At 42.9% G+C, this 17,176-nt stretch overlaps 1 long non-coding RNA gene across 2 annotated transcripts in view; it reads right to left on the reverse strand.

The window, feature by feature from the left end:
• Positions 1 to 17,176, reverse strand: part of LOC137346958 (uncharacterized) — a 61,112-nt gene that overhangs the window by 22,720 nt on the left and 21,216 nt on the right. For both annotated transcript variants that reach the window (XR_010968835.1, XR_010968836.1), the window contains exon 2: positions 6,612 to 6,693. This is a non-coding gene — a long non-coding RNA (uncharacterized lncRNA). The remainder of the gene's footprint in view (positions 1 to 6,611; positions 6,694 to 17,176) is intronic.

Here is a 17,176-nt window from a genome sequence, read left to right on the forward strand (position 1 = left end):
CCTACACTCTTCATTGAACCGGGTTGGTCTCCTGGCTTGATGGTAAAGGTAGAGTGGGGGATATGCCATGCCATGAGGTTACAGATTGTAATTGAATACAATTCTGCTGCTGCTGATGGCCCACAGCACCTCATGGATGCCCAGTTTTGAGCTGCTAGATCTGTTTGAAATCTATCCCATTTCAATGGAGCAGTGTGTGAGCCAACACAATTTTCAGGTTATTACTAGCCCACTAACTCCAACCTGTGGCCCTTAAAATTGTATCCATCATCCTTTATTGCGCAGGAGCACAAAAGCAATAGCACAAGTTGGAAATGCTTTGTCTTTTGAATTGTGCTCAAGCATCTGATGTACATCAATTCTAACGTAAAATGTGAATTTCAGACACTGATCGACCTATGGTGTCTCTCTGGTAATTTCTGTTTCTCCTTGTCACAACATTTTACTATACATTACTTTTAAGGTTATGTAGCTCTGAAGCAACTTGATTTCCAAGGCGTATCACAATGACACAAGGTTCAAGTGACGGGCATCTTTAATGGGAAACAGCAGTTCATGGTAGTCAAATGTAAATTGCAAATGGGCCAAGCATTATGTAGGATTTATTTAGGACTCTGCAGCCGCCCGCTAACAGCCGTGAAGAACAGTCTGCTGAAAACAGATCTACTCTTCAGAAGCACTTGGAAAAAAACACCAAGGAGCAATGAAAGAGAAATACTTTACTGACAGGTAACACATATTGCAAATGATTAGCTTGATTATAATGTATTGGAGACTTTAAGGGAAAACACTATCATTTTGCAATGATATAGCAACATGGTTGATACATTTATAATGCATTTACATGTTACTTGGTGATTTCCTCCATCATCTTAGAATTACAAGCTAAATGGGAATTATACACGGTTCTGGTTGAAGAGATAAATTGTAGATTGCAGACCTGAATGTAATGACAGTACAGTTTTAATATTTCATTACCAATGTTTATTACAAATTAATAACAGATGTTACATGAAGTTATCAATTATTTATGATGCAGTTACTATTTTGTATTTATAGGTTTACTGAAAGATTAATATATTAACAGTAATAATTATATTGGTTTATCCATTTTATTAAACATGCATTAATTATTAAAAACAATATTATTAGATGACAATCTAGTTTCATAGAGTATTATTTGGGCTGGGTGAGTGAACTAGTAGATTTTATACAGGAACAAGGGGCAGAGAACTAATCAAAGCAGAAAGTGGAAGCCAAGTGTTCTAATTATCCCAAGGCCCCATTTAAATATACAATCTGCTAGGCCATTCACTATAACTGCTAATAAATAGTTCAGAACTGGACATTTCTTTGCATTTTTAAATTTTAATTAAGCATACACGCATTTCATTCTGCTGTTTTATATTAATGTCTATTTGAGTCTGTTCTGAGAATTTTGTGTTTGCTAGGACAAGCCTGACTTTCAAGAGTTCCAGGGACAGCATGAGGGATTTGGCCACAAAGTGCCCACTGATCTAGATGAAGTGATAAATATGCACATGACTTTTGTAACAACATCAATAGATGTTGAACTTTTCAGACAGGAAGTGCTCCATGTATCATTGCAGGAGAGAATAAACCATGTGAAAATGTCACCTCCAACAAAAGCTTTAATTATTAATGACGCCCCTTCCTTTACCATACACCATACCTTTGTATGGTGAGAGGAAAGAGTCAGTGGAAAAACTTCCATATAATTTAGTTTCTCATTCAATCTTTTCTGGCTTGGCTCCATGCTTGCACTGTTCTGTGTATAATCCACACCTCCAATAGACGGGTAATTGAGGCAGAACAAACCAAACAAGTTCAAAAAAAATTAGATTCTATGTATAGGATCTGTCTACCAAGGTAAAATTTTCTGCAACTTTTCTGTGGTGGTTTAGAATCAAAGAGCACAGAAGGTGGTCATCTCGGCCATCATACCTGTGCAGATTCTTTGAAAGAGCTATCTAATAACTGATGTGATTGTATCCCACTATCAATAGTCTGGGAATCTCGGTCACTGACTTAAATTTTACCAAATTATATTACCATAGATTTAAGCGTCTTTCTGTGTAATGGCAAAAAAAAATCATTGCAACCTAATTTTGAATATATGCTGCAATTTTGCTAAATATTAAATATGGATTTTTGTTTCAAAGTTATTATTCACAGTTCATTTGTACTAGAACTATGCCATCCATTTGGATCACGCATAGTCATTTCTGCAGGGTTGATTTTTTCACATCCATTGAATGAGGGCTGTTCCGGACCAGTTTTGTTGGGGGAGGGTGGGTATGTCTCTATTCATAAGACATGATAGCCAGAGCTCTACCATGTACCCAGTAAACCCTGTGGTATCAGAGTTCAACTAATAACCTCTGGGGCAATCTGACTGTCCTTGTAGGAACTAGAGTTGTATAGTGCCCCTTTTAACAAGTGGCCAAGGCTGGCTGGCAACAGAGCACACAGCATTCTGTTTGCGTGCCAGAGCTGGGCAATTTCTCAAAATCTACAATGGCTTCCTGGGAAGACTGACATGTGAAATTCCCCATTGACAGAGACTTATTGTAAAAGCCTATGCACTGGCAGCCCCATCAGCCCCATGTGGGGCTGAATTCACATTAGTGGATGAATGAGTGTGTGTGTGTGTGTGTGTTTTTACCCTGGGTGACTTCTCTTAACTGATGCCAGTTCTTCAGATCTTGGGCCTGTAAAAACATATTTGGTTATGGAAGATTCTGCTGGGCAGTTGTGATATGTTAATTGTTTTTCTACAGACAGTTATCATTTTTTTAAAACTTGGATGCATTTTTTCCAGCTATCCTTTCTTTACATATGAACAATTTTGTAAACCTTAAGTTATCAATAAAACTGAAATAAAAGAAACATGCTGCTTCTTTTGATGGGCAGGAATTTAGACTTAATTTTGGAAAGCTATTTTTAAGCTATTGCTATTGAATACATTGCACCACAAATTCTTGATCCCAGCCAGGCAAAGGAAGAGGTATTAGATAAAGGGTAGGCACCTTCTCATAGTATAATTTCAATAGTGTGCTGGCTTGGGTCTGTCCCTGGACAGTATTGGCACAGACTGGGGTGCAGATTATTTCCCTATTCTCTCACTCACAGAAGGACTCGTGATAAGGCATAACATTTTAATCAACAATTGTTATAATGAATACAGCAATGTATTTTGTACAAAAGAAAAGGTCAGTGAACTGAGTGAAGCATGAAGTCCAAACTTGTACTTAAATCAGCTGCTCGTCTCACATTCCAACATATGCAATGTTATAGTGATTAGGAGAGAGGAACATGCCATTGCTGTTATCTGCTAATTTACAATCATTATCCACTTTATGTATTTGTAATGGGTTAGACAGAAAAGCACATTTCAAAATTGGTAACTTAATCTTCTGAAATATATTTCTTACAAACTCTATGAAGAGATCTGGGCAAAAGTGTATGAGAATACAGGGGAAAGCATGTCTTTCACTGAGACCTGTCCCATAAAGAAAGCCAAGAGCAGCACTGCATGGGAACACCATCATGTCCAAGTTCTCCTTTGAGCCCACAACATCCAGCACATATCAACATTCCATCACCATTGCTGGTTCAGTATCCTAGAATATCTAACGCTATTATGGGAACATCATCACCACAAGGACTGCATTGGTTCAGGGAGAAAGCCCCTTACCACCTTCCCAGGATTGGTAGGGAGTGGTCATATATATGGTCTTACCAGTGCATTCCATATCCCAATGACAGAAATGAGAAAGGATTCCCTTGTGTGCTGTGATTCCATTCTTTATAAATAGATTTACAATATTGACTGAGCTGATTCACAAAGGCAATCTTTGAATTATTACGTAATACTTACCACAATAATTGTCTGGTGACATAATTGGCTGGAGATATATCGACAAAGGCTTAAAAGCTACAATCATTAAGGAGGCAATGAAAAGGCAAGACAGTACAAGAGAATAGCAAGCTGCCTGTTAGGGGTAAGTTTACAAGTCTAGTCATAAGTGACTGTACAAAGGTAATGTGTGTTTTGACTGGGTCATGCATTTCCTATTTCTGGTGCATATATACTGAAAGGAGAGGTTCCTCCCCCCTGCCACACACTGAGGGTTTGAATAGATGTTTAGATAATGTTTCATATGTAAATGAATTTGGCTTGTTATGTTGGGCCCAGTAAACGGACTGGCACTGTAACTTCACAGGTTCTGTGATCGACCTGAAGAGGTGATTTTCCCTGATGCTGCCTGAGGAAATAAAGCTTCCCACTATTTTTGGCTGTGATTGGGTCATCCAGCATTATGATTCCCCAACATGCTCTGTACATGCTCAGACACGACCCAACGCATTACGATTCCCCAACATGCTCTGTACATGCTCAGACACGACCCAACGCATTACGATTCCCCAACATGCTCTGTACATGCTCAGACACAACCCAGTGCTGGGGAGGGTGATGGCACGGGAGGATTTCCATTCAGGAAACTCAGATGTACGGGTTTCTTATACGACCGGCTGAAATTAACCGCCGGACATCTTTTAAAATATTTCAGCAGGTTTTCCACCAGCCAGAATGACAGAACACATTGCTGATGGAGGGGGTAGTCAATCCAAACATTTCAGGGTCTGATGGCAGGGTGTGTACAGAGGTAAGCCTGTCAGGCCTGGGGGTGGGGGGGTGGTCCTGCTCGCCCTGGCCCACAAGCAGTGCTGTAAATGCACATACCTCATGGATCCGGCCCTTCTCGCCTCATTTTACTGGCTTAGATTCCCAAACGCCAGGAAACCTGACCTCCATGGGTTAAACATAAAAGACATATTAAAATGGAGGCACAGCCTCCTTAAATGATTTTAGTGACCGATCCACCTCCTGAGAGCAGATTTGTCGCCTGCCCCTAGAACTGCCTCCTTTAAAACCGGAAGTGGGTGAGTTGAGGCCATGTTGGAGATTTTTAAATTTTTACCTTTCACCTGCCCCCAGCCCACCTGTCCTTGGTGTTAAAATTCCTCCCATGGTGTTAGTTGCTGCATCTGCCTGATTCCAAAGTACCAAAATTCACAGGTATTCCAGAGCTGTTATTTTTTTGAGACTGTTTTGTATGCAAATATGAGACAAGGCATCATGCTCATGGTCAGTCTTGGGAAATTGCCAGAATGTAATAAGGACAGATAAAGCTGCTTGTGATCTCAAACCACTGTAACCAAAGTGAATCCTGATTCAGCCAAGCTACACTATGTACAAATGCTGCTAATGATGATCGGCATGGTGCATCTGAATGGTTAGCAGTATAATTCTGTCATCTGCTTGTTTATGTGTGTTGATGAACTGCCTTTATTTCCATCCTGCCCGTCATCCAAACTTACTAATTAAACAAAACCCTGTTGTGTTTGAGGGGCATGAAAATAGTCCTCTCCCTTCAGTAGATGTTAACATTTGCTCAGTAGATAGGGTTACTTAGGTTTTTTAAAAAGAAAGTTCTTTAAATTACATTGTATAAATAAACTGGTTAATGCCCTGTTACAATAGTGGACAAAGGAACTTTGTATAAATGCACTAGGTGTAATCTGACAAATAATATGTAAAATTAGCCCACTCAAAAATTTGAAATCTTGAACATGTGCCTTGAATTTCAAACTGTTATGGTTGCTTTTGGTTTCATTGTGGTGATGCAGTGACTTACTAATGAGGCTATGGATGAAGCAGCCATCCTACTTGCTTTATCTCTCATGCACATCACTAAAGGCAGTGGAAGCATTTCAAATGGAAAAAAAAGAGCTGCAGGTCCATAATACTCAATTTTGAACACTACAATAACAAGAAACTAATCAGATGTCATTTTATTTCAGAAAATGGATTTGGTGCCAGATTGAAAGCAACTTGTATGTTTCCCTTGTGAAATGTGTTTGTTTGGCCCCCATCACATTTGTCTGGGCCACGTGCATGATCCCTGAGCTCTAATGCTTCTCTCCCTCTCTCTCTACCCCCACCCCACCGCCCCCCAAACCACCACCTCATCATGTTTGAAGTTGGTAGGAGGCTCAGAGCATGGTGTTATTTTGGGATACTAAGGTGCAATACAATCACCATGTTTATGGGCCTACCACCAGAAGCCATTTCACACAATTGGCACTGACTAGTGACAAGTTTATTTTTAAAATGTAATTGTGCTTAATGCTACTGTTGGGATTCAATTCAAAAGGGGCATTGTGATCATTACAAAGTGCATGTTAAATCAATTCAAGGAGGGAAAGAGCCAAAAGAACTATTTGGCATATTTGGTCATGTGGTGGATTTGACGTCAATTGCGTCATGTGTTTCTAAACCAATGTAACAAGATTTACTGAACATCATATTGAAGATAATGCTTATTTTCCATTATATCATGTGAGTTGCTTCTCACCACTCTCTACACAGAGGATTAGTTGCCATCTTGAATTTGTAAACCCAGGCTCAGTCCTGGGTGCATTATCCAACAATGATTTCTTGAGCTGAGAAAAATGTTTAGCTCTGTAGATTGATATAAATACATAACATTTGAATAAAATGTTCCAATTTAGCAGTGCCCTACCTTTATATATAAATCTCGTACTCCAGAATTTTCTGAAAGATTGGGGCATCTCTTCATGTTCAGCTGCATAACCGATCAGCTCCTGAAACATAAAGTGGTCACAACTTTATTTTAAAAAAGGAAGTATCTATTGGTGCATTCACATACCACATGTTTATGGTTGACTGAAGACAAAACAGCTTCATTCCAATATTAAATGGATTGTGAATTCAGTGTTGAGACTCAAGCAGATTCTCTTAAGAAGAGCAGAGCAAGACTACCTCCACTGCTTGTTTCCAGCTTCAGGTTGGAACTTGACACTACAGTCAGGCTTCATTTACGATATACCTGTGGTGTCAGTGCAAAATCATTATGGTTTGCATGCAACATGAACTGCAAGGTGATCCTGAATCCTAACTGTTAATTTTTACCAATGCTGATTTCCTTTCTGTATACATGTAAATGGTAGCCTGCTTTGTGCCAGGCAATTCATAAGAGTAGCTAGAGAGCATTTTGTCCCAGTAGAAAAAATACATGCTAATAATTTTCTGCAAAACTCCTAAATGTCATAAGACGAGTCATTCATATAATTACAGATATCTTTGCCACCCATTGTTACACTGTTTATTTTGTTTTTCTCCCGAGAACAGATTGTTTTGTATAGAACTCTCCTTGGTGTGACATCAGAAAATTCTGCCTCAAATGACATCATGATTGGGACTGCTGCCTCTGGCTTATTGTCTCCATTCAAGTTATGACAATCACCATTTGAAAATCCATTGGAGAAAATAAGAAAAGGAGGGGGATGGGCTGACAGATCTCCTTTTTCCTCTACAATGTAATGTCATAGACTGTGCACAGTTTTTAAACATTCCTTTCAAATCCAAAACTTTTCTTTTGATTGGATCATAATCTGCATTAATGAATCCATATAGGTGTATGAATCACAATAGTTCCATATGTGCCTTATGGCATGTGGGAAATCTATCAGCATTAGCCGAACCGTATAGGAGGTGTTTAATATTATTCCAAATGTGGTTAATAGTCCTTGTATTTAATTGCATACACTGTTTGTGTATTTCAAAGTATTCCATCTCTTAATCGCTGATTTAATGCTCTTTAACTCATTGTGCACTAAAACCATTACCTGTGAATACTCTGCCGATGGATTTCAGTCTAAATAAATGCATCTAGATTCACGAATCTCTCTGCTATGTGTTTTGCAAAGCCTCTCTTCAACTTATTTAAAAAAGGATGCTAAACAGGTTTCACATCACAGTTTGTAGATTTAATCATGTGGCTATTAAATAGACCCCATCCGACTGAGAATGAGGACAAGGGGAACTTGCTGCACCTTTTATGGTGTCGTGAAAATGTGCTATGTTGAATGATTTTTAATTCGTCAGTTGAAAACATCAATTAAACTTTTAAAAAGAAAACTGTAAACCTAAATTCAAATTTTGAAAAGGAAAGCATCTAAGATGGCCACTGCAATTTGCATTGAAGTTCCTCACATTCCGAGGTATCGAGCTGGTGACACATGTCTGAATAGCCCTCATGCAGAAAAATGGCTTGAGCAGTTGAATGAGCTATTTGGTAGCACCTTCATTAGCAAGACATTCAAAGCCATTTTGGAGCATTAACACTAGTGGAGACAAACCTCAAGGGATAAACATTGAAACAATAAGACCTGAGATAGATTGGAATTCTTAGACATGAATCTCTTAAAGTATAAAAGAGAATACACTGGAATAATCATGTGACAGTCTCCCCAACTGTGTGAAAACCTGGAGTTTCTTTTGGGACATATCAGCTAAGCATCTGAGATAACCTATGCAGGACCCCAGTGGGGCTGTCTCTTTCTCTCTCTCCAGGTGACACTGTAAGTTTTGAACCCTGCCTGTGGACTGTAAAACATCCAAGTCTATCATTGCTGCAGACAGAGACTCTGGGGAGAAAGCCATCTACATCACTGTCTCCAAGAAAACCCTGACCAGGTGGCCACCTCTATCAGCCAGGAACCTCAGGAGCACAAAGTCAGCCGGAAGACAACTGAATTACCAGGCTCCACAGACTGTATACTGTTTTACTTGTTCTGGACTCTAATCCAACCAATCTATCCTTCTTCACTCTGTAACCTATTTGTGCGTGTGGATGATTCTCATGTGCGTGTGTGTCTGAAAGTTAGAGCACAGCTTATTATTTTTTTACTTAGATCGGGTTTTGATTTTAAGTACAATAGACTAAGCTCTTTCTTGTTTAAACTCAAGAAAACCTGTCCAATTGACAGAATCTGTCCAGAACCTCAAGGATAATAATCTCTGGCTTATTATCTGAGCCACGTGCCAATTGGCAGAGGGCACATAAGATTAGTGAAATGAATACGTGGCTCAAAGACTGTTGCGGGAGAAATGGGCTTCAATTCGTGGGGCACTGGCACCAGGACTGGGGAACTGTTGGGACAGTTTGCACCTGAACAATGCTGGGACCAATGTTCTAGCAAACCATATAACTAGGGAAGTAGCGAGGGCTTTAAACTAAACAAGGTGGGGGAGGGGGGGGGGGGGGGGGTGGGCTGGTGGTGAGGGATGAAGCCTGGGCAGACGTAGCAAACCAAGGGGTAGAGTCAAGGCAGGAGAGCAGAATAGTAATATGGGAAATGAAGGTCAGAGAATGGCAGGAAGGGACAGAGAAAAAAAACCTAAGAACACACCAACAGTCAAGACGAGATGTTACAAAGATAACAAAAAGACAAAACAAAAGGCTCTATATCTGAATGCACGTAGCATTCAGAACAAAGTAGACAAACTGATAGCGCACATTGAAGTAAATAAATATGATCTGATAGCCATTACGGAGATGTGGCTGCAGAATGACAAGGATTGGGTCCTGAATATTGAGGGGTATATGACGTTCAAGGAGAATGGGAAGCTAGGTAAAGGTGGAGGGGTAGCAGTGTTAATCAAGGATGGCATTGGTGCAATAGTTAGAGATGACCTTGGTTCAGGAGATCAGGATGTAGAATTGGTTTGGGTGGAGATGAGGAATAGTAAGGGTAAGAAGTCACTAGTGGGAGTGGTCTACAGGCCCCCTAACAGTAACCATAATGTTGGATGAAGTATACAAGAAAAAATATTGAGTGCTTGTGATAAAGAGATGGCAATAATCATGTATGATTTTAATCTACATATACACTGGAAAAATCAGATTGGCAATAGTAGCCTGGATGAGGAGTTCATAGAATGCTTTCGAGATAGTTTCTTAGAGCAGCATGTTCTGGAACCAACCAGAGAGCAGGTTATATTAGACTTAGTATTGTGTAATATAACAGGATTAATTAATGACCTCAGAGTAAAGGCACCTCTAGACAGCAGCGACCACAATATGATTGACGTTTACATCCAGTTTGAAAGAGAGAAAAGTGGGTCTAAGACTAGTATTTTAAACTTAAATAAGAGCAATGATGTGGGCATGAAAACTGAGCTAGCTGAAGTGAACTGGGTTACTAGGCTAGGAGATTGATCAATAGAGAAGCAGTGCCGGACATTTCAGAATACTCAGAAAAAGTATATTCCTACTATAAAGAAAGGTGCTGTCTAAGGAGCCTTGGTGCGTTGCTGCAGTGCATCTTGTAGATGGTACACACTGCTGCCACTATGTGTCAGTGCTGGAGGGGGTACCAATCAAGCGGGCGACTTTGTCCTGGATGGTGTCGAGCTTCTTGAGTGTCTTTGGAGCTGCACCCATCCAGGCAAGTGGAGAGTCTTCCATCACACTCCTGACTCATGCCTTATAGATGGTGGACAGGCTTTGGGGAGTCAGGAGGTGAATTACTCGTCGTAGGATTCCTAGCCTCTGATCTGGTCTTATAGCTATGGTATTTATATGCTGCTCCAGTTCAGTTTCTGGTCAATGATAACCCCCAGAATGTTGATTGTGGGGGATTCAGCAATGGTAATGCCATTGAATATCAAAGGGAGATCGTTTGAGATAGTCATTGCCTGGCACTTGTGTGGTGAGAATGTTACTTGCTACTGATCAGCCCAAGCCTGGATGTTGTCCAGGTGTTGCTGCATTTCTACACGGACTGCTTCAGTATCTGAGGAATCGCAAATGGTGCTGAACATTGTGCAGTCATCAGCAAACATCCCCACTTCTGACCTTATGATGGAGGGAAGGCCATTGATGAAGCAGCTTAAGATGGTTGGGCCGAGGAAACTACCCTGAGGAACTCCTGCAGTGATGTCCTGGAACTGAGATGATTGACCTCCAACAACCACAACCATCTTCCTTTGCGCTAGGTATGACTCAACCAGCGGAGCGTTTTCCCCTGATTCCCATTGACTCCAATTTTGCTAGGGCTCCTTGATGCCATACTTGGTCAAATGCTGCCTTGATCTCAAGGGCAGTCACTCTCACCTCACATTGGGAGTTCAGCTCTTTTGTCCATGTTTGAAACAAGGCTGTAATGAGGTGAGGAGCTGAGTGGCCCTGGTAGAACCCAAACTGACCGTCAGTGAGCAGGTTATTGCTAAGCAAGTGCTGCTTGATAGTACTGTCGATGGCACCTTCCATCAATTTACTGATTATTGAGAGTAGACTGATGGGGCGGTAATTGGCCAGGTTGGACTTGTCCTGTTTTTTGTGTACAGAACATACCTGGGCAATTTTCCACATTGCCGGGTAGATGCCAGTGTTGCAGCTGTACTGGAACAGCTTGGCTGGGGATGCGGCAAGTTCTGGAGCACAGGTCTTCAGTACTATTGCCGGAATATTGTCAGGGCCCATAGCCTTTGCAGCATCCAGTGCCTTCAGTCATTTCTTGCTATCACGAGGAGTGAATTGAATTGGCTGAAATCTGGCATCTGTGATGCTGGGGACTTGAGAGGGAGGCTGAGATGTATATTCAGCTCGGCACTTCTGGCTGAAGATTGTTGCAAATGTTTCATCTTATCTTTCATGATGTGCTGGGCTCCCCCGTCATTGAGGATGGGGACATTTGTGGAGCCACCTCATCTAGTTAATTGTTTAATTGTCCGCCACCATTCACGGCTGGATGTGGCAGGACTGCAGAGCTTAGATCTGATCAGTTGGTTATGGGATCACGTAGCTCTGTCTATGGCATGCTGCTTATGCTGTTTGGGATGCAATTAATCCTGTATTGTAGCTTCACCAGGTTGACACCTTATTTTGAGGCACGCCCTCCTGCCCTCTTCATTGAACCAGGGTTGGTCTCCTGGCTTGATGTTAATGGTAGAGAGGGGGATATGCTGGGCCATGAAGTTACATATTGGGGTTGAGTATAATTCTGCTGCTGCTGATGGCCCACAGCACTTCATGGATGTCCAGTTTTGCATTGCTAGATCGGTTTGAAATCTATCCCATTTAGCACAGTGGTAGTGCCACACAACATGATGGAGGGTATCCCTCAATGTGAAGGCGGGACTTCGTCTCCACAAGGACTGTGCGGTGGTCACCCCTACCAATACTGTCACGGACAGATGCATCTGCGGCAGGCAGATTGTTGAAGACAAAGTCGTATGTTTTCCCTCTTGTTGGTTCACTCACCACCTGCTGCGGTACCCAGTCTAGCAGCTGTGTGCTACCAAGCCACTCTTGGTAATGGACATTGAAGTCCCCCATCCAGAGTACATTCTGCACCCTCACCACTTCCTTCAAGTGGTGATCAACATGGAGGAGTACTGATTCATCAGCAGGAGGTTTCCTTGCTCATGTTTGACCTGATGCCAAGAGACTTCATGGGGTCTGGAGTCAATGTTGAGCACTCCCAGGGCAACTCCCTCCCGTCTGTATACCACTGTGCCGCCACCTGTGTTGCATCAGAACATACCCAGGGATGGTGATGGCAGATATCTGGGACATTGTCTGTAAGGTATGCTTCCATGAGTATGGCTGCTGCTTAATGAGTCTGTGGGACAGCTCTCCCAACTTTGGCACAAGCCTCCACATGTTATTGAGGAGTATTTTGCAGGGCTGAACTATGTGTCCTGGCCTGTCGGAAGACCTTACACAAATCAACGATTCTCGGAAGACCGCCATCATTAACAACGAGCTCAGTAGACTCAATGTGGACATTGCAGCACTTCAGGAGACTCGCCTCCCCGCGAGTGGCTCTCTAGCAGAGCAAGACTACACCTTCTTCTGGCAGGGCAGGGATCCTGAAGAACCAAGACAGCATGGAGTGGGCTTCGCCATCAGAAACTCCTTGCTCAGCATGATAGAGCCTCCCTCAAATGGCTCGGAACGCATACTGTCCATCCGACTGCTCACCACCTCTGGTCCAGTACACCTACTCAGCATCTATGCTCCAACACTCTGTTCCACACCTGAAGCTAAAGACCAGTTCTATGAACAACTCCATAACATCATTAGCAGCATCCCCAACACCGAACACCTATTCCTGCTGGGGGACTTTAATGCCAGGGTTGGGGCCGACCATGACTCATGGCCCTCCTGCCTTGGGCGCTATGGCGTTGGAAGGATGAATGAGAACGGGCAGAGACTGCTTGAGTTGTGTACCTATCATAACCTCTGTATCACCAACTCGTTCTTTCACACTAAACCCTGTCACCAGGTTTCATGGAGGCACCCAAGATCACGTCGTTGGCACCAGCTAGACCTCATTGTCACAAGGCGAGCCGCCTTAAACAGTGTTCAAATCACACGCAGCTTCCACAGTGCGGACTGCGACACCGACCACTCCCTGGTGTGCAGCAAGGTTAGACTCAGACCAAAGAAGTTGCATCATTCCAAGCAGAAGGGCCACCCGCGCATCAACACGAGCAGAATTTCTCACCCACAGCTGTTACAAAAATTTCTAAATTCACTTGTAACAGCCCTTCAAAACACTCCCACAGGGGATGCTGAGACCAAGTGGGCCCACATCAGAGACGCCATCTATGAGTCAGCTTTGACCACCTACGGCAAAAGTGCGAAGAGAAATGCAGACTGGTTTCAATCTCATAATGAAGAGCTGGAACCTGTCATAGCCGCTAAGCGCATTGCACTTTTGAACTACAAGAAAGCCCCCAGTGATTTAACATCCGCAGCACTTAAAGCAGCCAGAAGTACTGCACAAAGAACAGCTAGGCGTTGCGCAAACGACTACTGGCAACACCTATGCAGTCATATTCAGCTGGCCTCAGACACCGGAAACATCAGAGGAATGTATGATGGCATGAAGAGAGCTCTTGGGCCAACCATCAAGAAGATCACCCCCCTCAAATCTAAATCGGGGGACATAATCACGGACCAACGCAAACAGATGGACCGCTGGGTTGAGCACTACCTAGAACTGTACTCCAGGGAGAATGCTGTCACTGAGACTGCCCTCAATGCAGCCCAGCCTCTACCAGTCATGGATGAGCTGGACATACAGCCAACCAAATCGGAACTCAGTGATGCCATTGATTCCCTAGCCAGCGGAAAAGCCCCTGGGAAGGACAGCATTACCCCTGAAATAATCAAGAGTGCCAAGCCTGCTATACTCTCAGCACTACATGAACTGCTATGCCTGTGCTGGGACGAGGGAGCAGTACCCCAGGACATGCGCGATGCCAACATCATCACCCTCTATAAAAACAAAGGTGACCGCGGTGACTGCAACAACTACCGTGGAATCTCCCTGCTCAGCATAGTGGGGAAAGTCTTTGCTCGAGTCGCTCTGAACAGGCTCCAGAAGCTGGCCGAGCGCGTCTACCCTGAGGCACAGTGTGGCTTTCGTGCAGAGAGATCGACTATTGACATGCTGTTCTCCCTTCGTCAGATACAGGAGAAATGCCGTGAACAACAGATGCCCCTCTACATTGCTTTCATTGATCTCACCAAAGCCTTTGACCTCGTCAGCAGACGTGGTCTCTTCAGACTACTAGAAAAGATCGGATGTCCACCAAAGCTACTAAGTATCATCACCTCATTCCATGACAATATGAAAGGCACAATTCAACATGGTGGCTCCTCATCAGAGCCCTTTCCTATCCTGAGTGGTGTGAAACAGGGCTGTGTTCTCGCACCCACACTTTTTGGGATTTTCTTCTCCCTGCTGCTTTCACATGCGTTCAAATCCTCTGAAGAAGGAATTTTCCTCCACACAAGATCAGGGGGCAGGTTGTTCAACCTTGCCCGTCTAAGAGCGAAGTCCAAAGTACGGAAAGTCCTCATCAGAGAACTCCTCTTTGCTGACGATGCTGCTTTAACATCTCACACTGAAGAATGCCTGCAGAGTCTCATCGACAGGTTTGCGTCTGCCTGCAATGAATTTGGCCTAACCATCAGCCTCAAGAAAACGAACATCATGGGGCAGGATGTCAGAAATGCTCCATCCATCAATATTGGCGACCACGCTCTGGAAGTGGTTCAAGAGTTCACCTACCTAGGCTCAACTATCACCAGTAACCTGTCTCTAGATGCAGAAATCAACAAGCGCATGGGTAAGGCTTCCACTGCTATGTTCAGACTGGCCAAGAGAGTGTGGGAAAATGGCGCACTGACACGGAACACAAAAGTCCGAGTGTATCAGGCCTGTGTCCTCAGTACCTTGCTCTACGGCAGCGAGGCCTGGACAACGTATGCCAGCCAAGAGCGACGTCTCAATTCATTCCATCTTCGCTGCCTTCGGAGAATACTTGGCATCAGGTGGCAGGACTATATCTCCAACACAGAAGTCCTTGAAGCGGCCAACATCCCCAGCTTATACACACTACTGAGTCAGCGGCGCTTGAGATGGCTTGGCCATGTGAGCCGCATGGAAGATGGCAGGATCCCCAAAGACACATTGTACAGCGAGCTCGCCACTGGTATCAGACCCACCGGCCGTCCATGTCTCCGTTATAAAGACGTCTGCAAACGCGACATGAAATCGTGTGACATTGATCACAAGTCGTGGGAGTCAGTTGCCAGCATTCGCCAGAGCTGGCGGGCAGCCATAAAGACAGGGCTAAATTGTGGCGAGTCGAAGAGACTTAGTAGTTGGCAGGAAAAAAGACAGAGGCGCAAGGGGAGAGCCAACTGTGCAACAGCCCCAACAAACAAATTTCTCTGCAGCACCTGTGGAAGAGCCTGTCACTCCAGAATTGGCCTTTATAGCCACTCCAGGCGCTGCTTCACAAACCACTGACCACCTCCAGGCGCGTATCCATTGTCTCTCGAGATAAGGAGGCCCAAAAGAATTTTGCAGGGCTGGGTTTGTCATTGTCGTTTCCAGTGCCTACTCTGCTAGTTGGTCCCTCTGCTTTCGTTCCTTATTGACTATGTAGCAGTTTGAAACGACTGCATGGTATACTAGGCCATTTCAGAGAGCATTTAAGAGTCAACCACATTGCTGTGGGTCTGGAGTCACATGTAGGCCAGACCTGGTAAGGACAGTAGATTTCCTTCCCTAAAGGGCATTAGTGAAGCAGATGAGTTTTTACAACAATCGTTACACAGCCATCATTAGACTAGCTTTTTAATTCCAGATTTATTATTTGAATTCAAATTCCACCTTCTGCCACGGTGGGATTCAAACCCATGTCCCCAGAGTTCTGAGTCATTAGGCTAGTAACAATACTACTATGCCACCACCTCCCCTGAATTAAAATTACCCCCAATGTTTCCATATACACATTGAACTTGTACTTCATTGATTTTCCTTTATTAGCTTTTTTAATGTTCAGTGTTGAACAGACTATCAATAAATGTTATTGTTAAAATGACATTAGTTACCTAAAAACATGGATTTGAAATGTGGCTTGGTTAAGAAATTTGACTTTTTCTTTGCAGACATTGCGATCCAAATCTTTCTATATTGTTTACAATTGCCACTGACCCTTGCCCTGTGCTGCCCATCACAGTCCCCACCCTGAGGTAAGCAAGGAAAACAAAATGACAGGTGAACAGATCATTGTCCTATAATGCTATTACATGCAGCCTTCCGCATAAAGCAAACCACTTCAGGACTTTAGCAAGTTCTGGCAATCTAAACCAGTTAAATGACATAATGAGATTGTGACAAATTAAACAAGATTTTACTGAAGTAATGGGATGGTTACCTTAGGAAAATTCCAAGTCCAAACAATTTACATTTAACACATAGAGCATTATTCTACTATCTGGTTCTTAACACAAATGATTTTTTTAATGATTCTATCTACTAAGTTTCAAATTAAGTGTTCCATTTACCTAACAGCCACCATTAACTGCTTTGTAGAGATCATTAGCAGCTTTTTGTTATTGGGTTTTGGTTGTGAACTCTTCTTCATTAGATTTAGAGTGTCAGCTGAATGAAATTAAAGAGATTGAGATTGGATCACAAAAGAAACTGCAGAAGGATATAAACAGGTTGAATGGGTGGGCTAGGACATGACAGATGGACTATAACGTGGGGAAGTATTGAGTTATCCACCTTGGAAGAAAAATAGAAAAGTGGATTTTTTTTTAAATAGTGAGACTGGGAAATGTTGGTACTCAAGGGACCTGGGTGTCCTTGTACATGAATCACAGAAAGTTAACATGCAGATACAGGAAACAATTAGGAAGACAAATGGCATGTTAGCCTTTATTACAAAGGGATGTGAGTATAAAGGTAA

The sequence above is a fragment of the Heterodontus francisci genome, chromosome 31, assembly GCF_036365525.1.
Source record: "Heterodontus francisci isolate sHetFra1 chromosome 31, sHetFra1.hap1, whole genome shotgun sequence".
NCBI classification, from domain to species: domain Eukaryota; kingdom Metazoa; phylum Chordata; class Chondrichthyes; order Heterodontiformes; family Heterodontidae; genus Heterodontus; species Heterodontus francisci.